The sequence below is a fragment of the Bos grunniens genome, chromosome X (genome assembly GCF_055505025.1).
Source record: "Bos grunniens cultivar Pamir isolate PY7600 chromosome X, Bosgru_T2T1.0, whole genome shotgun sequence".
NCBI lineage: Eukaryota > Metazoa > Chordata > Mammalia > Artiodactyla > Bovidae > Bos > Bos grunniens.
Genome location: NC_141194.1, coordinates 35,559,079 through 35,582,537, shown reverse-complemented (window position 1 = coordinate 35,582,537; position 23,459 = coordinate 35,559,079). Strand labels below are relative to the sequence as shown.

The window sequence follows — 23,459 nt, the reverse complement described above, 5'->3', positions numbered from 1 at the left end:
GCAGGCAGAGTCCTTTCAGGGAGAACTTGGTAGCTGGGCTGTATTGGCTGCTCTCTGTGCTTAGTCAGGGGAGGAGCTGTGGGAGGAGCCTGCCTGGTCTTTTGAAACTATTTCTTTGTTCTCCCAGGGAGTAGCCTATGCCAGTGCTGTCATCACCTAGAGACAGATGAGTTGGGAGCTGGATCCTTGGGTACAGATCCCTGAGGGAAAGCACTGGGGTCAGGGGGAGGGGCGTGAAGCAAATATATAATCAGACATAAGATATATTACTGATGAGAGGTAGATTCCCCAGGAAGCAAATGAGGCTTCAGTATCATCAGGGCCTCTCAACTGCACCGACTCTTGGGAATGCTGGGCATTTTGGGAAAGTTGTAGAATGTTCTAGATGGGGAGAGGAAGCCAGCTTTCCAACAGGAAACCAGTCTATTGAAGCATTGCTGGCAAATTTCCTATTTTTTCTCAGAGACAGAAATCTGAATTTCCAAGAAAACCAACATGTGCTGTTATTTTTTTTCTCATTATAAATAATGATTCAACATCCTGCCTAATTTTGTATTCACAGTCCTGTATCATTATCCTTATAGAAGCACCCCCAAATTGCATTATCTTCAGATTCCACAAAATCTAGACCCAAACTTGCAACTGACCTCTTGGCTTTTGCATTAATTTGTATCATTTGTTCTAAAACTCCTTCTCCATCCTGCCCATCCCATTTAATTTTTATTAGTCTTCCCAATTCTAATTTATGGAAGAAAGGTAAATATTCCCCAACAATTTATCTTTCATCAATCAGTGAAAGTTTATGTAAATTAGGACTACAGATTTGATTTGGAATATCGGTGAAAGAGCTACTGTTTTATGTTTAAAACCATATTATATTCAAACTGGTATTTAAGTGAACATATATATTCATTACAAGTAAAATCTATATCTCCAAGGCCATATCATGTGTGGATCAATGATAGCCTTTCATGCTTGTTTCATTCTTTCTTGGTAGGGACTAGCACATGGCAACAGAGTATTTCTCTACTCTTTTTGATTGCATAGCTATTGACCCTGATTGATTTCTTATGGTGGTCAGCTTACAGTGCTTCCCATTCTAGGCACTGAGGCAGGAGCATGGAAAATTCAGCTGCTACAAAACAAGACTGTTTTCTTTTATCATCATCGTACACTAAAACTAGCATGTATAACATATATAACGCATTTACGGAATAATGAAGTGATCAATGCCAATTGCTAGCCAGCACTGTGATTAAAGAAAGAAGCTCTGCTTCACGCTGTGCAAATTTTGGTGGTTCCAGGATTTCAAGGGAAAAAATGGCAGCATGGGAGAACCCAGCTTTCTCCACCTCCCCTCCTGTATCAATGGCTAAACAGCTAAGCACCAACCAAAACAACTCTCAGAGACTTCTAGAGTCCACTTAGGAAGTCTGAGCAACAAAGTAGAACCAAAAAACAGATGAATTACACAAGAAGGAAAAGAGGACAATTTCACCTTGCCTGTATCATCCCATACTCCAAGCCGGCACTGTTCAGAGTCAGGAAGGAACTTCGCAGCCAGAAAAAGTTCCTCCGGCCAGGACAGGAAGAACAGGGTGACTGCCCAGCTTCTCAGGACACTGTGAACGTCCTTTGGCTTCATTCAACCCAGGCTGGCAAAGGTGAGACGGTGCGGAGCCTGTGAAAAACAAGCAGGGAAAGTAGAGGCCAGCCACCATTAGCTGACATGCAGCGGGCGTAATCCTGACTTGCAGATACATGTTCTTCAGACAAACTCAGATATCACCACTTATTATTATTTTTTAAGAAAAGTAGATCATTTTTAAAATAAAGTTTTTATTGAATTTGTTACAATACTACATCTATTTTATGTGTTTTTTGTTGTTGTTGTTTGACTGCAAAGCATGTGCGATCTTAGCTCCCCGACCAGGGATCAAACTCACACCCCCACCTTGGAAGGTGAAATCTTAACCCTGGACCTCCAGGGATGTCTCAGATTTCACCACTTATGAAGCTGAAGGCCAGCACAACCACCAGAGATGCCTGAAAATCTCTCCAGCTCGTGCTCCACAGGCTTCCACGTTTGTGGATGCCAGGTGCCCAAGTCCCTCCTGGCTCCTTTCCCACACCACCCCCTCCAAGTGGAGACTAGAAACTGCTGGCAGAAATCCAGAGTCTCTGCGGCCATGCCAGTGTAAGATGTTAACTGCCTGAATTCCTCCCCACATCCATTGGAGCTCGGGAGCCACACTGGCAGCCAGATCTGGCTTCAGCAGCTATGATAGTGAAGGCAGCAGCCTTGGGGTCCTTGACTGAACCCTACCATTGGGCCTGCCCCCAGTGCTAACACTGTCAGCCATGCATTTGCACACGACTGGCCTGACACTAGTCACCAGCTTCCACTTCTGGGTGTATGCCTGGAGGGAGAGTGTACAAGCATATGAGAACACATTGACAACGAGGGCTCTGGCAGCTACTTTTCAGATCAGCCCCTGTCTTCTTTCATTGACTGGCAGCAATATGCCCACCTGTAGCTAGCCCCTCCAGTGGTACACTTGCATGCCACTGAGCCAAACTTCTACCATGGAACTGTACTGCCACGCACACAGCAAAAGATCAGTTGCTCAGTTGTGTCTGACCCTTTGCAACCCTGTGGACTATAGCCCACCAGGCTGTTATGTCCATGGGATTTCCCAGGCAAGAACACTGGAGTGGGTTGCCATTTCCTTCTCCAGAGGATCTTCCCAACCCAGGTATTGAGCCTGGGTCCCCTGCATCACAGGTAGATTCTTTACCATCTGAGCTACCAGAGAAGCCCCAGGGTGATGGTGTGCATTTGTAGGAGAGCACAGCAACAGCCAGTGAGCTGATAGTGGACCCAGGCCCTTGCTACCTGTCCTGGCCCCCAAACCATCACTATTAATGTGTCTGCAACTGGCCCCTGTCACAACGTAAGTACCTACAGATGACCTCCACAGCTGTGTGTGTGAAAACCACTGGCTCAAGTCACCACTGCTCTTTGCCCTGGTCCCTAACTACCAGACCTGGAGGCACATATTAAGACCCTAATGGCACTTGTAGCAACAGCAATCCACCCACAGTGCTCACCTAGATCCATGTAGTTGTTGATGATGTGGACTGAGCTGCAGAGACTTCATGCCCTCTTCAGACCACTGTTACCACACACCTCTGCACTTGGTGCCCTGCATCACTAGACCTCAGGTGACAGCATGAGCCAGGGTGCTCTCACCCACAGGTGAAAGTCTTCTCTTACTGAATTCAATCTATAAAGTCTAGAGGAAGTGACTGCTGCTTCAAATGTGCGGACATCTGTACAGACTACAGAGATTACAAAGAATCAGGGAAATGTGTTAAAAATGTGTTCCAAAAGAATACAGTAAACCTCCAGTAATTGGTCCCAAAGAAATGGAGATTTGGGAATAATCCAGCAGAGATTTCAAGGTAATCATTCTACAGATGCCCAGAGAGAGACAAGAGAATATGGATAAACAATTTAATGATATCAGAAAATCATACAATAAAAAATAAGACATTCCACAAAGAGAAAACATAAGAAGAATGAAATAAGAAATTTGGAGCTTAATACAATGACTGAACTGAAAAGGTCAAAGCTTCAACAGTAGACCTGGTCAAGCAAAACATAGTATTAGTGAGAAATAAGACAGAAATTAAAATTACCCAATCAGAGGTACAAAAAGGAAAAACAATGAGAGGGAATGATGAAAGCCTACATAGCTTATGCTGCTGCTGCTGCTGCTGCTAAGTTGCTTCAGTTGTGTCCGACTCTGTGCGACCCCATAGACGGCAGCCCACCAGGCTCCCCCATCCCTGGGATTCTCCAGGCAAGAACACTGGAGTGGGGTGCCATTTCCTTCTCCAATGCATGAAAGTGAAAAGTGAAAGTGAAGTTGCTCAGTCGTGTCCGACTCTTCACGATCCCATGGACTGCAGCCCACCAGGCTCCTCCGCCCATGGGATTTTCCAGGCAAGAGGACTGGAGTGGGGTGCCATAACCTTCTCTGACACAGCTTATGAGATACCATCAAAAGAAACTGCAAGGACTATTGCAGTCCCAAAAGGAGAAGGAGGAGAAAAAGGAGTAGAAAGTTTCCTTTAAAAAAATAATGGCTAGGAAATTCCCAAACCCACAGAGAGATGTGAACAACCAACTTCATGAACCTGTGACCTCAAATTTTTGATCTGAAATGATCTTTTCCAAGACACAATAATAAAACTGTTGAAAGACAAAGAGTTTAAAAAGCAGCCAGAGGGGGAAAAAATCTCATAGAAGGGAACCCCAAATAGGCCATCAAAGGATTTCCCTAACAGAGACCTTGAAGGCAAAAATAAATGGGATGATATATTCAAACTTCTGGAAAAAAATGCCGACCAAAAATACTTTATTCAGCAAAGTTGTCCTTCAGGACTTAAGTCCAAATAAAGACTCTTCCAAATAAACAGAAGCTGAGAATTCCTCAACACTAAATTTGCCTTATAAGAAATGCTAAAGTAGTTTGAGTTGCAGCAAAAGGATGCTATTTAGTAACATGAAAACATATGAAAATGTACCATACACTGGTAAAATTAAGAAGATACTCAGATAATGAATACCATAATACTGTAATATGGTGAAGTATTAATTAATTGTAGTATAAAGGTCATTTATAATTCTTTATCCTTTACCTACAGCTACAATAATGTTATCAGAGCTATAGCATAAAATAATGTAAACAGTGACAGTAAAATTTAAAAGAGGCAGCAAAAGGATAGAGTTTTGTCTGCATTTGAAGTTAAATTGTTATCAGCATAAAACAGATTATTCTATATAAGTTTTATGTAAGCCTCATAGGAACTATTGACAAATAGCAAAAAGCTAAAATAGATCCCCCAAATGTACACAGAAGGGAATCAAAGCATACCACTACAGAATAATCATCAATTTACAAAGGAAGGCAACAGGAAAGGAAGAAAAGAAAACCAGAACTATAAAAACATTCAGGAAACAATAAGATGCATTAGCATGACTTATTAACCAATACTCTAAATTTTAATTGACTGAATTTTCCAATCAAAAGGCACAGAGTGGCTGGATGGACAAACAAACAATTTAAGACTCATCTCTATGTTGCCTTCATTATACTCACTTCAGCTTTAAGGACACACAGAGGCTCAAACTGAAGGGATGGCAAAAGGTATTCCATCAAAGCAGACACCACAACAGAGCAGAGGTAGCTCTACTTATATCATTCTCTCATGATGAGGGGGTCAATTCAATAAGAAGATACAATAATCACAAAAAATGTGTACCAACACTGAAAACAGCTAAACACATTAAGCAAGTAGTAACAGATTCATGGGGTTGCAAAGAGACAGACACACCTGAGCAACAGTGTGTGCATGTGTGCTTGCACGCGCACACACACACACACACACACACCATATCCAAAGGGAGAAATAGACAACAATCTACCTTTTATATTTACAGGAGAGAGAGTGATAGTGATAAAGATTGAGAAAGAGGAGAAGGAGACTAGAAGTTCAAACAATGTGGGCAATTCAGTCTACCATTCCAATAAACACATATCCTAGAGGAATAAGGTGAGAAGCATGAATACGCTAATATACTGGCTGGTCCTAGTTCAGACCTTCCTTTCATAAAGTTTTGAGTGTGATTTTAGTATTTAAAGATGTATAGTTTTCAGGGCTTCCCTGGTGGTCCAGAGGTAAGAATCTGCCCACCAATGCAGGGGACATGTGTTCGATCCCTGATCCAGGAAGAACCCACATACTGCGGAGCAACCAAGCCCGTGCACCACAATTACTGAGCCCGCTTTCTAGAGCTCACGAGCCACAACTACTGAGCCCACACTGCAACTACTGAAGCCCATGTGCCCTAGGGCCCGTGCTCTACAACAACACAAGGCACCACAATGAGAAACCCACACAGCAATAAAGAGTAACCCCCACTCACTGAAACTAGGGAAAGCCTGTGGGTAGCAACACAGACCCAGAACAACCAAACACAAATAAATATTTTAAAAGATGTGTATTTTCATACAGTATACCATCTAAAAGCCAGTCAGCACTTCATTTGGTGCTCAAGAAACAGAAACCTACTGCCATGCTTAGAAACAAATCATGGGTTGGATTTTTTAGGTAGTTTTTAGCCCCTAATGTGTCGCCTTCCTAAAGAATGAATGTTCAAGTGTCATTTTGACTTAATATAATGACTTTTGTTCCTCACTCTTATACACAGAGAATGTCACCTGCTACTTCACTAAACAAAGGATATCACAGCCATAACATCATCAGCCACTGCACCTGCCCCAATGTTGCACTCTGAAGGGCATTCAGGACAGAGGAAAATTGGATACTGGCTTTAGACAGTTAGAATGCATATCAAAGGAATAATTTTAATGAGTCTAGACTCATGCCTTTTCTCACACATACAAAAGTACCACAGTAATTAACTTGAAATGTTTATTTGTGATTAGCAGTAATCTTTGAATGTTCAAGTACATGATGCATTTATCCCCAACAAAAACTCCTCTATATCCTGGGTCCTCCCTTATCTCTTTGGAGCAGTTTCTCAGAGCTGTCTGAGAGGCTGAATCCCAGGCTACAGTCCTCAGTAAGATCATCAAATAGAACATAACTCTCAACTTTTAGGCTGTGCTTTTTTTTTTTTTCTTTTTCAGTCAACACTATCCAAATTATTTGTTTCTCAACATAAGATATGAATTCATGATTATGTCCATCAGCATCTCAAGTAGAAAGAAATATAGGGAATCCGAGTATTAAGCAACCATTAAAAGTGCTAGAGAAGTGACAGCCAGTAAAGTAAGAATATCAGAAGTAACAGTCAGAGAAGTAAAAATAGCATGTGATGAGAAGGTAGGGGACATAAGTTGGTTCATGTATATGAATATATGATAAGCAAGCAGAAAAATTGCTTACAACCTAATGCCTTGATTTCTACACTTGGTCACAGTATAGGTGTTCATAACATCTTTCACTACTCAACTTTTATGATGCTCACAGCTGATCATGGTTGTTTACCTTTATTCCTAAAAGATGTGAGTCCCTAAAGATCCTGTCTACATTAGATTGCTATGTATTACCAATTTTGAACACCTTAAATGGAAGTACAAAGAAGTTCTTCAGAGAATTGCTTGAATTCCATGCTCAACACATAGCTATCTTGAACCCACTGTGAAGTAGCAACTTTACTTTCTCCTAATAATCAGGGTCAATTAGCACAGGAAATAGAGTAATATTTTGCCTGTTAATTACCTGGTATGCTGAATCCTGAATGGGTCATTTGGCAATTTCAGTTTTCACATTACCAGGAGAATCGTGGCTCTGGGGGAACTAATACTCTAAGCCAGCAGAACTCTCAATTATGTAAGGGATTAACTGTAATCAAACTACTGCCTGGTAGGTCATTGCCATCTCCCTCACAATGGCACCATGTTGAGAGCTCAGCATTTGTCTTTGCATTGGTAAACTGGTTATTCAGCAATGGAAGTGGAGAACCAATCGTAAAACTAAGAAACAGTGATATACCTAAGGAAAAGGAAAATCAGGGCAAGCCCTTTTTCTCATACTCAGGTATTCTCAAAAGTAGATTATTGTTCATATCACTCATATACAGATCTATCCCCACTGGATTTTTTTAAAAGCTTAATAAGTGTGTGCATTTTCTTTCCTATTCTATACTTTACTGGTGCCCATGGAATTTGAAGACAAAAATCCTCTTTAAGGTTGTATTGCCAGATTATTCTATACCATCTCAAGTGTCCAGATCACATACTTTCTTCATAAAGAAAACTTAAAACTTGCCTTAAGGTTAAAAAAATAGAAACTTGTTTCAAAATATTTGCAATTTAATGGGTACAATATTATTATTGCCACAATAACTTAATAATAGTAAGCAATTCCAAGGCACTTAAATCACCATCAACTCTTTACATGTAATGACTCATTTAATCCTTGTAACACCTTCAGAATGTGGGGCATAAGTTACACCCATTTTACAGATGTGAAAACTAAGGCAAGATGTTTAAGGTACTTGTCAAAAGTCACAAAGCTGTAATCTGGAGAAGTGGGGGTTCAGAAGCAAGCATTTTGGTGTCCAAGTACATTGTTCTATCCTCTTAGTTATGTGTCTCATACTCAGCCCACACTGGCACTTTACGGTAACCCCATTTTGTATTATCTTCATCATTAACCCCAGAGAAGGCAATGGCACCCCACTCCAGTACACTTTCCTGGAAAACCCCATGGATTGAGGAGCCTGGTAGGCTGCAGTCCATGGGGTCATGAAGAGTCGGACACGACTGAGTGACTTCACTTTCACTTTTCACTTTCATGCATTGGAGAAGGAAATGGCAACCCACTCCAGTGTTCTTGCCTGTAGAATCCCAGGGACAGGGGAGCCTGGTGGGCTGCTGTCTGTGGGGTCGCCCAGAGTCAGACACAACTGAAGCTACTTAGCAGCAGCAGCATCATTAACCCACCTTGTAGTTTGCTATTGGATTTCTCTAGGAGAAAAAAATATCAGCACATAGTCTAAAAACTCATGTTTAAAAGATGCTGAAATAAATCATATTTTCTATCTTTATCCTAATTTAAATCTTAACAAAAATTTTGAATTTAGGCATTGATAAGCTTAGTGTTTTGATTATTATTAGAGTATTAAAAAAATATTTTTTGACTCATATCTGAGCCTGTGTATCTAATCAGGTTTGAGAAAACTGGTGAAGATGGAATAAAAGCTTTGCAACCATACCCATCACATGAGCATAGCCTGGTTAATATGTCACTTGATACCAAGTGTTAAGTCAACCTGATATATTAAACTGGAGGGAAAATTAGTAGAAGCCAAACAATGTTTGCCAAATACAAGGGGTAGCTACTGGCCTCCTGACTGCTACTCTGGAGTTACTTAGTCTTTCAATGGAATACACAGGACATTGAGCCAGGGAAAACAGACATGAGAAATACATCCCCATTTTTATCAGTATTTTCCACCCCTGCCTACAGATACTTACAACATAAAGACAACACTAACAATATTAAGTGAGACCATTAGTCAAAAATTGCTTATAGTATCCTTCATCCATAGATAGTCTGAAGGAAACAGTACTGGGAATGTAGTTGGATCCATATTTTAAGGGCAAAATCTAAACGATACTTTAATATAGGCATGGAACTGAAGTCTCCTGGGGTGACTTTGTTTTAATCCATAACCACAGACCAAGCCCTTCTCTTCTTCTGTTAGTCAAGCAAGGAGTTGTACCTCTCTGGTGAACACAGCTGCACTAGCTCTTTAAATATCCATGCAATTAGCACAAAGAACTATAATGGAACTAAATGGCCACAGCCAAGAAGCCACCTACACACACTTAATATTCAAAGGAAGAACACTGGCATTTAATCATGGGGATAGTCACACTTAACCATGACATTTTAAAAGTTATTACTAAGAAATAAGGAAATGTGACCAACGTATAGAAGGAAAAAGTATCATCACTGCAGTCAGAAAACATTCACAAGGACAGACAGTACAAGCTGGAGAGCTGGTATGCAAGCCATCCTCATCATGAGAAATGAAATGTTCACGTGGGATACTTACTTGATCTGGGTTGTTCCCTTTATCTACAGAAAACACAACTACTTCTTCTCTCGTTTGCCTATTTCTTTCTTCATCTTTGTTTTCTGCTCTACGGTCTAGGAGCAGAAACTTAATTTCCCACTTTCCTTGCACCTACTCTGGATTGAATCATGTCTTCTAAAAAGATATATTCAAATCCTAACTTCCACTACCTGAGAGCTTGATCCTTTTTGGGGAATAAGATCTTCCCAATTGTAACCCAGGGAAGAAGAGTTTATACTCGGTGAGCTGTTATTGTTTAGTTGTGCATTCATATCTGACTCTTTGTGATCCTATGGACTGTAGCCCACCAGGCTCCTTCATCCATGGGATTTCCCAGGCAAGAATACTAGAGTGGGTTGCCATCTCCTTTTCCAGGGGATCTTCCTGATCAAGGATCAAACACATGTCTCCTGCTTAGCAGATGGATTCTTTACCACTAAGCCAACAGGGATACTGGATGAGGGTGGGCCTTAAATCCTTATTTCCTTATCCTGGTGGCCTTTTAAGAGTCAGAGACACAGGGAGGAGGAAGACCATCTGCTGATAGAGGCTGAGATTATAGTCATGCACCCACAAGCCAAGGAACACCAAGGATTGCCAACTAATGCCAGAAGGTAGGAAAAGTCAAGAGAGGATTCTTTCCTAGAGCATAGCTGTGCCAATGTCTTGGTTTTGGAATTCTAGGCCCCACAACTATGAGAAGACAAATTTCTATTGCTTTAAGTCATCCAACTTGTGGTATTTCATTACAGCAACTCTAAGAAAACTAACACAGCATCTATTAAATTATTCTCCTTCCTTTCTTTGTTCACCAAACCTAGTGGTGGTTTAGTCACTAAGTCGTGTCCAACTCTTGTGACCCATGGACTGTAGCCCGCCAGGTTCCTCTGTCTATGGCATTTTCCAGGCAAGTGTAATGGAGTGGACTGTCATTTCCTTCTCCAGGGAATCTTCCTGACCCAGGAATTGAACCCAGGTCTCCTGCATTGCAGGAAGATTCTTTACCGGCTGAGCTATGAGGGAAGCCCAAATCTTGGTAAATTACCACAAAAACAAACTTAGACACTGAGTTCATCCATCTCAGTGTGGCTATGACCCAGGAATTCCTCACTCACTAGAATTTCTGCTGACAAACCTCTAAATTTATCTCACCTCCATAACATATTTCCTCTACTACTGCCTTCATATCACTCATTGATGAATAAAGTCACAGAAGTGAACTGGCTCCAAATCAAAGCAAGGCCACAAACATAATCAGGCCCTCATTACTACTCTTTATATTTTTTAAAACATATTTACCATTTTCTAATTATTGATATTGTGTTCCTTTCATAAGTTATATCAGATTTCTAACTTCAATTCGCAAGCATTCAATTCTATCTCTACCAAACGCTGCTAATTGCCTATGATAAACATGTTTCTAAAACTATTTTTCTCCTGCAGTCTCCCTCATTTTCTTATTACACTAAACATATTTTATTACTGTATATTTTGTCTGGAAATGCATATGGTCTCCTTTATTTTTTCCCATTCCAAAGAAAAAAGACTTTCTCTTTTGTAAAGGTTTCTTTTTCCTTTTCAATGAGAATGGACATTGTTATTATTTCAGTCACTCATCATAATAATTAATTTTAGAATAGTTTTTTCATCCCAGAAAGAAATCTTGCAGCAATCATACACTATTACCCTTTCCACCCATCATATAGTAATCTCCTATCCCTATGGGTTTGTCTATTCTGGACAGTTCATATAAATGGGATTATTCAATGTGTGGTTCCTGCAACTGACTTGTGAATTATTCAAAATGTGGTTCCTGATAATGTTCTTCATAAATGGTACCATGTTAGATACATAGAAGGGGAAAATAAATTTTAATTCATTATTCATACTAATGAAATAAAAGATCAATAAAAGATCAGACCTAAAAATAACTACAACATTAAAAAAAGCAAAAACAAAATTGGAAAAACCAATCTCTGACAGCTTTGTGACTTTAAGATATCTTACTTACATAGGATACAAAAAGCATAAAATGTAACTGCCTCAAAATTGCAAACTTCTGCTCATTCATGAAAAGTGTTGAGAAAATTAATAGACAAAGCTGCAACCTAGAGGAAATTATTCCCTAACCACTCTCTTGACAAAGGACTAGTATCCTGAAGAGAAATATGCTTATCATTTATATTATTCAATAATATAAACATAACAAACATCTGTGTATTTTACAGTTAAACAATTAGACAAATGAAAAACCAAAAGTGGAGAAAAATTTGAAGAGACTTCAGAAAAGGACATATAGGAATGACCAGAAAGCCATGTGAAAATACTCAATATCATTAGTCACTGCTGCTGCTGCTGCTGCTAAGTCACTTCAGTAGTGTCCAACGCTGAATTCCCTGGGATTCTCCAGGCAAGAACACTGGAGTGGGTTGCCATTTCCTTCTCCAATACGTGAAAGTGAAAAGTGAAAGGGAAGTTGCTCAGTCATGTCTGACCCTCAGCAACCCCACGGACTGCAGCTTTCTAGGCTCCTCCGTCCATGGGACTTTCCAAGCAAGAGTACTGGAGTAGGGTGCCACTGCCTTCTCTGCATTACTACTTCTACTACTACTACTACTAAGTCACTTCGGTCGTGTCCGACTCTGTGCGACCCCATAGACGGCAGCCCACCAGGCCCTGCCATCCCTGGGATTCTCCAGGCAAGAACACTGGAGTGGGTTGCCATTTCCTTCTCCAATGCACAAAAGTGAAAAGTGAAAGTGAAGTCACTCAGTCGTGTCCGACTCTTAGCAACCCCATGGACTGCAGCCCACCAGGCTCCTCCATCCATGGGATTTGCCAGGCAAGAGTACTGGAGTGGGGTGCCATTGCCTTCTCTCCGCATGTGTTACCATTACAGTCTCCCAGAAGATCAAGCATTGGTGTGGGTATGGAGCAACTGGAACTTTCATACTTTGCTAGAGACAATCACTTTTCAGTAACAATTTGGTAGTTTCTCATAACATTAAAAATACACTATTATATAACCCAGCCATTCCACTCCTAGTTATTCAAAAATGAAAGCACGTTTCTACATAAAGTCTTTAACATAAATATTCTTAGCATCCCTATTCTTAATATCCCAAATCTGGAAACAACCCATATGTCAATCAACAGATATATACACTATGATATATCCACATAATGAAAAATTACACAACAATAAAAAGGAATGAACTACTGATACACACAGCAACAAAGATTTCTAAAACAGGTTTACTGAAGGAAGGTAGGCATATGTGCACATGCACACACATACACTCCTCAAACAAAAGTGCAGACTATCTAGTTTCTCTTATGCCTTTAGAAAGGGCAAAAATAATCTACAGGTAAAGAAATCAGAGTAGGTATTAACTGAGTCAGGAGATAGGAAGGGTTGAGTATGGAAGATAGGTAAACTTTCTAGCGGAGAAGGCGATGGCACCCCACTCCAGTACTTTTGCCTGGAGAATCCCATGGACGGAGGAGCCTAGTGGGCTGCAGTCCATGAGGTCGCTAAGAGTTAGACACGACTGAGTGACTTCACTTTCACTTTTCACTTTTGTGCATTGGAGAAGGAAATGGCAACCCACTCCAGTGTTCTTGCCTGGAGAATCCCAGGGATGGAGGAGCCTGGTGGGCTGCTGTCTATGGGGTCACACAGAGTCGGACATGACTGATATGACTTAGCAGCAGCAGCAGCAAACTTTCTAGGGGAATGGAAAAGTTCTATATTTTGATTAAAGTGCTGGTCAAAATGGTATATAAGTTTTTTGAAATTTCTTAAATTGTACCCTTAAAACAGGTGCATATACTGTATGTGAACTTTAGTAAGTTTTGTATAATAGTTGGAAGAAAATATCCATTTAGGCACAATATTATTCATTTCAACATCCCTTTCAAAAGCAAAGAAAGTGGGAAAACAGAGATGAGTTGGATTACTTTGCTAGGGCTGCTGTAACAAAGTGTCAAGAATGCAGTCACTTAAATAATAGAAATATCTTGCCTCGTGGTTCTGGAAGCTGTAAGTCTGAGATCAAGGTACCAGCAGGGCTATGCTCCCTCTAACCCCGCCCTGGCTTCTAGCACTTCTCAGCTTGTGGCAGGTTAACTCCAATCTTCCCACGACGCACCCTCTCTGTGCATGCATGTCTGTGTTCACACGGTTTTCCTTTGATAAAGACACCCAGGCTTCCCAGGTGGCTCAGTGGTAAAGAATCCGCCTGCCAATGCAGGAGACGTGGATTTGATCCCTGGCTTTGGAAGATCCTCTGGAGGAGGAAAAGGCAACCCACTCCAGTATTCTTGTCTGGGAAATCCCCTGGACAGAGGAGCCTGGTGGGCTACAGTCTAAATTGTCGCAAAGAGTCAGACACGGCTGAGCATGCTCACTACATTAAATTAGGGACCCATCCTACTTTAATAACAGTCCTCCTTCCAAATAAGGTCACAGTCTGAGGAACTGAGAGTTAGGACTTAAAGGGGACACACTACAACCCAAAATGCGTTTAAAATGATGGTATATCTATAAATCAGAGCAGTGTTACTCTTTTATAAACCATATTCAGCTTTCATAAATCATATTCTGAATTATAACTCAGAATATTATCAAATACTAAGTTCTGTAATTAAAAGAATAAACCCAGGTTAATATTTACACACATATCTATATATAGGCATAAATATTCATGCATATGATGTATGTAAGATTGTTTCTAGAAGTATAATTCTGTGAATAAACAGGTACCACAACACTATTATTTTGTTATTTTTGTGTTGGCACAATCATAAATTTCTTGAATGGTAAACTAGCTGTACCATAGGGATGGATTCAGTTTTCTAAGTCCTTTTCTTCATTCACCATGACTTCACACGGAACAATAGATAACTGCTTCAGAGGACAGCTGGAAGTTCTTTTATCATACAGAGATAGTCTGTATCAATAGGCTTACTGCATGAAAGAAGTTTATCCAAATGTCTCTAGGTGTGAGGAGCACGAAAGAAACATTTGATTTCAGACAGAGCACATCAACTGACTGATAATTTGTTCACTCAGTCTAAAACTTCAGATCCTATAAATGAGGTATCAAATTTCCTTAAAAAATCAATTTAAATTAGCTGTCTTTTATTCATAATATTATTTCCACACAGACCAAAGAGTAGCCAAGTTTGACAGGAAAGTAGCAACTGAGATAGAAAACATCAAATAGTAAGGCTCTCTGGGCATAACTGCCATGATTTGATCCTAAAAGTACTTGAGACATCTTACATTCATATTCTGAGATATGGAGAGAAACTAATAAAAAGAAACTAAGATAATCAAACCAATACTGTAAACCAATCATCAACCAATTAAAAATCAATATTAAAGTAAAACAAAAAAAAAAAGAAAAAAAAAGGTAAATTTATATGTGATATAGAGAAGATATTTTTTCATGTTTTGAGAGCTCTGGGTTTATTCGTAGTGGAGAATAGGCAGTAAGCTGCTTGAGTTCCCCCACCCTCTGCTAACAAAACTGAGAACAGGCCAGGATAAGATTTCTGCCAGTTCAAGATTTAGATAGCCGCCTTCTGAACTGGGAGAATGTAGATAGCATGGACACCATATTCCACAACGAGTGAGCATACAGCCCCAGCCCCTACACCAGTACCACTAAGTATCACTATTCAATCACCCCAATAGCAAAGACTTGACAATTCATATCAAAATTGTAACTATATTTCTCTGTAACAATATAACTGTATAGTCTTGAGTTTGACTGGACCTAGACCAAGAGAGTAACTGGGAGCCCCTAGCTGTTACTGTATCAAAGACAAGATTTTCTTGCAGAACTTACTGGGTTATCAGTTTAATTTCATTATCAGTTATGCACCCATAAGAGAGCCCTGTGGATATGCATGTTGTCTTAAGCAAAGTCAGATATCTAATCATTTTACTGAGAGTATTCGCCAACTCTTTCCACCAGGCCAAATCTCAGGTACGGAAAATTGATTAGCTCATTAGACATCTCATCATAAAATGCACTTACTTTCCCCATCTGTGAAAAGAATCTCTCCTGTGTACTTAATTTTTACCTTTTCCCCATTTGTGCTCCCATTCTGTTCTCCTCTGTAGCTTGCCCCCTCTAATACATGTGACCTATTACAAAACACATGGACTCTGTTAAACCATATATATGCACGTATGTATTTTTTAAGTATTAGTTTGTGTGTGTACCCATGAACAACTATCTTTTTATTTTTGAACATGAGGAATTTCAGGTTTCTGTGTAGACATCTGGGTGGAGGTAAAACTAAAGAACTGGATACATGAGTTTCAAAATCAGAAAAGAGATATTAGCTACAGGTAACACTGAGGATTCATCAACTTTTAAGTGATAGGTGGACATCAGGGGCAAGTGCAGGATGAGAAAAGATACATATGCATGAAACAGTGCAGTGAGTTTAAGATAGTGCTACACAGGCTCTGTGGCGAGGTACACATACATAGTAAAACATGAAATTGATGAATTCTGCATACTTAAGACCAAAGCAGATATTACAATCTAAGATGATGGCTTATATTAGGTTTAAATCATTTATTTTCTAAGATTTCAACTGCATATTCGAAGGACATAGCATCAACAAATTTGACATGCTACAGCCTAATCAAGCAAATAATTGCTTACAAAATCTATTTTGGAGAACTATTTTTCTGATGGAGAAGCTGTAAATGGATGATCAAGTGCCGGGAGCCAGCACGGGAGTTCCCACCCATGACAAAGGTCATGCGGAGAGGATCTGACATGCAAAGGCAAATCAGAACTCAAGAGGCCCCCTGGACCTGCCCAGCATCTACCCCAAAACCAAAATCTGTCTGTTTTACTATTTCACAACTTTCACCAACTCTTCTGACATTAACGGGGGGCTATCCCTGACCACCTTTCTCTGTAAAAAAATCAACTTAAAACTCTAGTTAATAAGTCTCCTGGGCATAATAGGAGTGTTTCAATTCAAACCCCTCTGATGACTTTCTAGCTTGCCTGACAGGTTTGTTCAGATTCACGGCCTCCCAACCACGAAGCTTAAGATATTCTAACAATGCAGAGCTTCTCAGAGAGTTAAAATTGTTAGAATAGAACTAGCAGAGGATTTCTTTGTTGAGCTAATGCTTGCTGCCAAGTTTCCATATCCCTTACCTACTGTGTCCCTGGGAGTGTATTGATTAATATAGTTGGTGTATAGAAGTGTAAGTAGTAGCTTTAATGTTTGTAACCTTGGACCCTTGAGTTAATTCTTTTCTTGTTATAGCCCACCACACTTTTGCCCTATAGGAATGCAACTTTATCTAATGCTTTCAGAGGGTGGTGCCTGACTTTAGAATAATCACCTTTAGAGAAAAATAAGTTTTATGAAGAAAGGGTCATAAAATGTTAACAGGCCTCCTGGCCAGAAGATGATGTAAATCACCTAAAGCTTTTGCATATGATAAGTTTGCAGAAAGTAAGCCTGGCTTCGATAAGGATCAAGGGCTGCTGACCTTGCATGACTCTCTACCGCCCCCCCCACTCTCCCCATTATCCTCTATGTACAACTTAAGGTATAAAAACTACTTTGGAAAATAAAGTGCAGGCCTTGCTCACCAAAGCTTGGTCTCCCCATGTCGTTCTTTCTCTTTCCTTTTCCTTTTCAGGCTGATTTCCTGGAGTGCAGGGGGCTTCTGTGTTCACTTTCCTGCCTGGGCTTCTAAGACCCACTCGAGAAGGTGCCTAAGGTGGGGCACTTTCAGCTATTCGAGAGGGCGCCTGTGGCCTACGTGAACAGAGCAAGTCCCGTGCTGGGCTTTATTGGCTTTCTGAGTAAACCAAGGAATATCAGCCTCTTTTCTCTCCTCTATTTTAACTGCAAAATTCTTTCCTTATCTCTTTCTCTATTTCTCTCGGTCACCGACGCCATCCTCCCGAGGGAATCCCTGGATCCAACTGGGGCTGGACCCTGGTAATCAAGTGATTTTCCTAAGATTTGCGATAAATATCAATTAAGTTAGCCCTCTGTCTTGCTTATTCTTGGGTGATCAAAACCATCCCCAAGAAGAAGAAATGCAAAAAGGAAAAATGGCTGTCTGAGGAGGCCTTACAAACAGCTGAAAAAAGACAAGAAGTGAAAGGCAAAGGAGAAAAGGAAAGATATATTCATCTGAATGCTGAGTTCCAGAGAATATCAAGGAAGGTTTTCTTATCTCTCCTAAGTGATCAATGCAAAGAAATAGAGGCAAACAATAGAATGGGAAAGACTAGAGATCTCTTCAAGAAAATTAGAGAGACCAAGGGAACATATCATGAAAAGATGTCAACAATAAAGGACAGAAATGGTATGGACCTAACAGAAGCAGAAGATATTAAGAAGAGGTGGCAAGAATATACAGAAGAACTACACAAAAAATATCTTTATGACCCAGATAATCACGATGGTGTGACCACTCACCCAGAGCCAGACATCCTGGAATGCAAAGTCAAGTGGGCCTTAGGAAGCAGCACTACGAACAAAGCTAGTGGAGGTGATGGAATTTCAGGTGAGCTATTTCAAATCCTAAAAGATGCTGCTGCTAAAGTGTTGCACTCAATATGCCAACAAATTTGGAAAACTCAGTGGCCACAGGACTGGAAAAGGTCAGTTTTCATTCCAATCCCAAAGAAAGGCAATGCCAAAGAATGTTCAAACTACCACACAATTGCACTCATCTCACACGCTAGTAAAGTAATGCTCAAAATTCTCCAAGCCAGGCTTCAACTGTACATGAACCAAGAACTTCCAGATGTTCAAGCTGGTTTTAGAAAAGGCAGAGGAACCAGACATCAAATTGCCAACATCAATTATCATCATTGAAAAAGCAAGAGAACTTCAAAAATATCTACTTCTGCTTCACTGACTATGCTAAAGCCTTTGACTGTGTGGATCACAACAAACTGTGGAAAATTCTTAAAGAGAAGGGAATACCAGACCACCTCACCTGCCTCCTGAGAAATCTGTATGCAGGTCAAAAAGCAACAGTTAGAACCAGACATGCAACAACAGACTGGTTCCAAACTGGCAAAGGAGTACGTCAAGGCCGTATATTGTCACCTTGCTTATTTAACTTATATGCAGAGTACATCATGCAAAATGCCAGGCTGGATGAAACACAAACTGAAATCAAGTTTGCAGGGAGAAATATCAATAACCTTAGATATGCAGATGACACCACCTTTATGGCAGAGAGTGAAGAGGAACTAAAAAGCCTCTTGATGAAAGTGAAAGAGGAGAGTGAAAAAGTTGACTTAAAACTCAACATTCGATAAACTAAGATCATGGCATCTGGTCCCATCACTTCATGGCAAATGGTTGGGGAAACAATGGAAACAGTGATAGACTTTATTTCTTGGGTTCCAAGATCACTGCAGATGGTGATTGCATCCATGAAATTAAGAGATGCTTGCTCCTTGCTAGAAACGCTATGACAAAATTAGCATATTAAAAAGTAGAGATGTTACTTTGCCAACTTAGGTCCATCTAGTCAAAGCTATGGTTTTTCCAGTAGTCACGTATGGATGTGAGAGTTCGACCATAAACAAGGCTGAGCACCGAAGAATTGATGCTTGTGAACTGTGGTGTTGGAGAAGACTCTTGAGAGTTCCTTGGACAGCAAGGAGATCAAACCAGTCAATCCTAAAGGAAATCAGTCCTGAATATTCATTGGAAGGACTGATGCTGAAGCTCCAATGCTTTGGCCACCTGATGTGAAGAACTAACTCACTGGAAAAGACCCTGATGCTGAGAAAGATCGAAGGTAGCAGGAAAAGTGGACAACAGAGGATGAGATGGTTGGATGGCCTCACTGACTTGATAGACAGGAGTCTGAGCAGGCTCCAGGTATTGGTGATGGACAGGGAAGCCTGGCATGCTGCAGTCCATGTGGTTGCAAAGAGTAAGACAGGACTTTGTGACTGAACTGAACTCTGTCCTGCTTGTGTCTTTCCCAGGACTTGTAACGTGATCTAACTCCCTTAGTTGATTATATCATTGCTTTAAGAGTTTGCAAGACTACCATTCATTCTCTTTAATGTTAGCTTAGATACCAGATTTCATAGAAAACCACTTAATATGTCCAAACAAAAGTGACCCACTCTTACTGCCAAATGATAAGGGTAGGGCTGAATAACATAGGGTTATGCCACTGCCACACTGACTTATTTCCTTCACTAATACACAGTCCTATCTGTAAAGGAAGACTCTAATTCTATACCATGCATTCCTAGTATGGGAATGAGTGATGTTCCCTGTCTGTTATAGGCTCTTTGGCTAAGAGAACAGCACACACGCACACTTACACCACAATAAAACAAGACAAAAACAAACAAACAAAAACAGTGATATCAAATCCACATGGCAAATGGGCATTAAGAGCTTGTTAGCAATTTCCATGCAATGAGTGGGGTTCACTTAATGCTTTTCATTAACACACTAGCTGCTGAGGTTCCCAAAACCCTGTGGAGAACATTCCATAAAGATGACACCCTGAAAAGTGTGACTTCAAGTAGATGGAATTAACGCTGGTGTCATATATTGGTTATGTTTCCTGCTTTTCATCATAATATTAAACATAAAGCCAATATTAAACAGGTGAGTGGCTTAAAGTTGTACAGAGATTACTCGTTTCATTGACCTTTGCTTTACTGCACTTCACAGACACTGTTTTCTACATACTGAAGGTTTGTTACAACCCTGCATTATCAGACTGATGGTTAGCATTGGTTAATGCACTGGGATGACCCAGAGGCATGGTACGCGGAGGGAGGTGGGAGGGGGGGTTCAGGATGGGGAGCACGTGTACACCCGTGGTGGATTCATGTTGATGTATGGCAAAACCAATACTATATTGTAAAGTAATTAACTTCCAATTAAAATAAATAAAAACAAAAATAAAAATTCAGGTATGTACATTTTTAAGACATGGCTCTTTTGCAACTGAATAGACTACTGTGTAGGGTAAACATAACTTTTATATACACTGGGAAACCACTTCCCCCCACTCCCCCAAAAAAGGGGTGTTAGTTGCTTTACTGTTGTGGTCAAACCTGCAATATCACAAAGGCCTGCCTGTACCAAGGGCCTAGAGAAACAAAACAACTTTAGCAAGTTCCTGGCAACATAGTTAAGTAGGGATTGGGATTTCAATTGGATCCTCAAGGCAGTTTCTATTTTCAGGTTGGCAAGTTTGGAGAATAGGTGTTACGTATATCATTGCGGACAGGAGTGAGACTCCCTCATCATGCCTGGCCTCACTGCACTGTGACAGAGTATATGGAGGCCTGAGAAGGACACTGACCAGAGAGAGGGCAGACCCCTGGAGTTCTCAGTTCAGTCAAGGTCCTGACACTGAAAACTGTGCCCAGAAGAACACCCAGAACTCAACAGTTTTTATGGATAGGTTACACTTGTTTCAGCAAAACTGAATGACAGAAGTGAGGAAATTATCAATGATTCATACTGTTACCATTAGATTTTATCCCCAAGAAGAATCAGGTTTTTAGCTAAGTGAGCAATTAGAATAACTTTCAATTTATCAAAGATTTTTCTGACCAAACTTAGCTTCTTTGCTTGTTTTATGTAAAGCTGCTTTAATATTTTTGAGAACACTTTTTTTCAGGAGTTAGCATGTGCTGTGGAGAGAATATGTATCCCCACAAAATCTACCATGTGAAGACAACACGAAAAAAATGGTTGTTTATGAACCAGGAAGAGGACATTACCAGATACCCAATTTGTCAGTGACCTAATTGTGGACTTCCCAGTCTTCAGAACTGTGAGAAATAATTGTTGCTTAAGCCATGTAGTCCATGGTAGTTTTGTTTCAGAAGTCCAAATGAACAAAACAGTGTATTATTTTAGCATGTTATTCCAGAGTCAGAGAGATCTTCATTAAAATCTTGGTTCTATCATATTCCAGCAGTGTAGCTTTGGGCCTCATCTTCCTTTATCTAAAAGGAGATAAATGGTATCTCCCTATATGCTTCTCCTGACAATTAAAAGGTGGCTATGATTGGGTGTTATTTTAACTCTAATTGATATATTCACCTCTTCCACCTCTCTTTGAACTGCGTCGTATATAGAATCACTCAGATTATTTTACTTCTTTTGAGGTAAAACAGAAGTAAAATTTCACTAGTACCTAGCCATTGAGGTACCAGTGAAATTAATGAATTTTTCATACAATGTATATGTTTTCTATCATAAATATCTGTATCACAATTCTTCCAGCCACCCAGACATAGCTGACTTTTAATGAATCAGATTAATATAGTCAATGTAAAGTTTTTAAATATATCTGCTGAGTATGGAGGATGATCAGTGACACAGGAGATAAGAGATAAGGACAGACGAGTGATGTTACATTTTTGCCCAGCGATCTTACTATGCACAGAGGGAGACAAGGATGGTTGAGGTAAATAGGGGCACAGAGTAAGACAGTCCTTTGGAGAAGGACAATCAGAAAATTTTTCATTGAGAAGGTAAAGTTTGAGTTGACTCTAGAATTGCAACTCATTAGCAGGACAAGGATGAAAGACATTTCTGGCACTGGTAATTGGATTTGCAAAATCATGGTGGTATATGATGGCATGGTGGTTTGAAAGAACGAAGAGTAGCCTGATACTTAGCAAAAGGGACATGAAGATGGATGGAGGAGTTGAAACAAGAGAAATAGGGCTAAATGAAATTCTATCTTGAGAACACCCTAAAGGCATTTGCTTTTATCAGTCATCGTCTGTGTGAACAATAATTATCCACAGCCTCAGGCTGAGTATTCAATGGCAAAATCTGAACATACATGACAGAGAAGAAAAACATACTGAGCACCCATTATGTGTCAATCTCAAGACTAAGGACTAACACATGGTCATATTTAACTGACATAAAATGTATGATGAGTTCCATCCCCTTTCACACTGCCACAGATCAACTCACATGCAAAGATTCTGGGTTAAACAATACAAGGAGACTTGACTGTTATCCTCTGCTGATGATATCACAGCTGTTTTAAAAATATCAATTTTGGTGGCTTAAAGACTTAAACACAAGACAAGCACCACAAAACTCCTAGAAGAGAACATAGGCACAACATTCTGTGACATAAATTATACCAATGTTTTCTTAGGTCTCCCAAGGCAATAGAAATAAAAACAAATGAATGGGACCTAATCAAACTTAAAAGCTTTTGCTCAGCAAAGGAAATCATAAACAAAATGAAAAGACAACAGAATGGAAGAAAGTATTAGTAAGTGACGCAATAGGCAAGGGCTTCATCTACAAAGTACATGAACAACTCAGTAACAAAAAACCAAACAACCCAATTGAAAAATGGACAAAAGACCTTAACAGACATTTTTCCAAAGAAGACATACAGACAGCCAGTAGGCACATGAAAAGATGCTTGACATCACTAATTACCAGAGAAGTGCAAATCAAAAGTACAATGAGGTACCACTTCAGTCAGAATGGCCATCATATGGATGTAGAGGAAAGGAACCCTCCCACACTGTTGGTGGGAATCTAAGTTGGTAAAGCCACCATGGAAAACAGTATGGAGGTTCCTCAGGAAACTAGAAATAGAATTATCATGTGATCTAGCAACCGTATACCTGGGCACATACCTGGACAAAACTATAATTCAACAAGATTGAACATGAACCCCTATGTTCACAGCAGCACTATTCACAATAGCCAAAACATGGAAATGATCTAA

At 40.1% G+C, this 23,459-nt stretch overlaps 1 long non-coding RNA gene across 36 annotated transcripts in view; it reads right to left on the bottom strand.

The window, feature by feature from the left end:
• LOC147340119 (uncharacterized) overlaps positions 1–23,459 on the bottom strand; it is a 571,221-nt gene that overhangs the window by 541,206 nt on the left and 6,556 nt on the right. For 33 of the 36 annotated variants that reach the window (XR_015158927.1, XR_015158929.1, XR_015158928.1 and 30 more), the window contains one exon: positions 1,499–1,681. This is a non-coding gene — a long non-coding RNA (uncharacterized LOC147340119). Of the gene's footprint in view, positions 1–1,498; positions 1,682–3,111; positions 3,343–23,459 lie in introns of all 36 variants that reach the window. The other 3 variants (XR_015158936.1, XR_015158939.1, XR_015158958.1) reach the window with 2 other exon arrangements.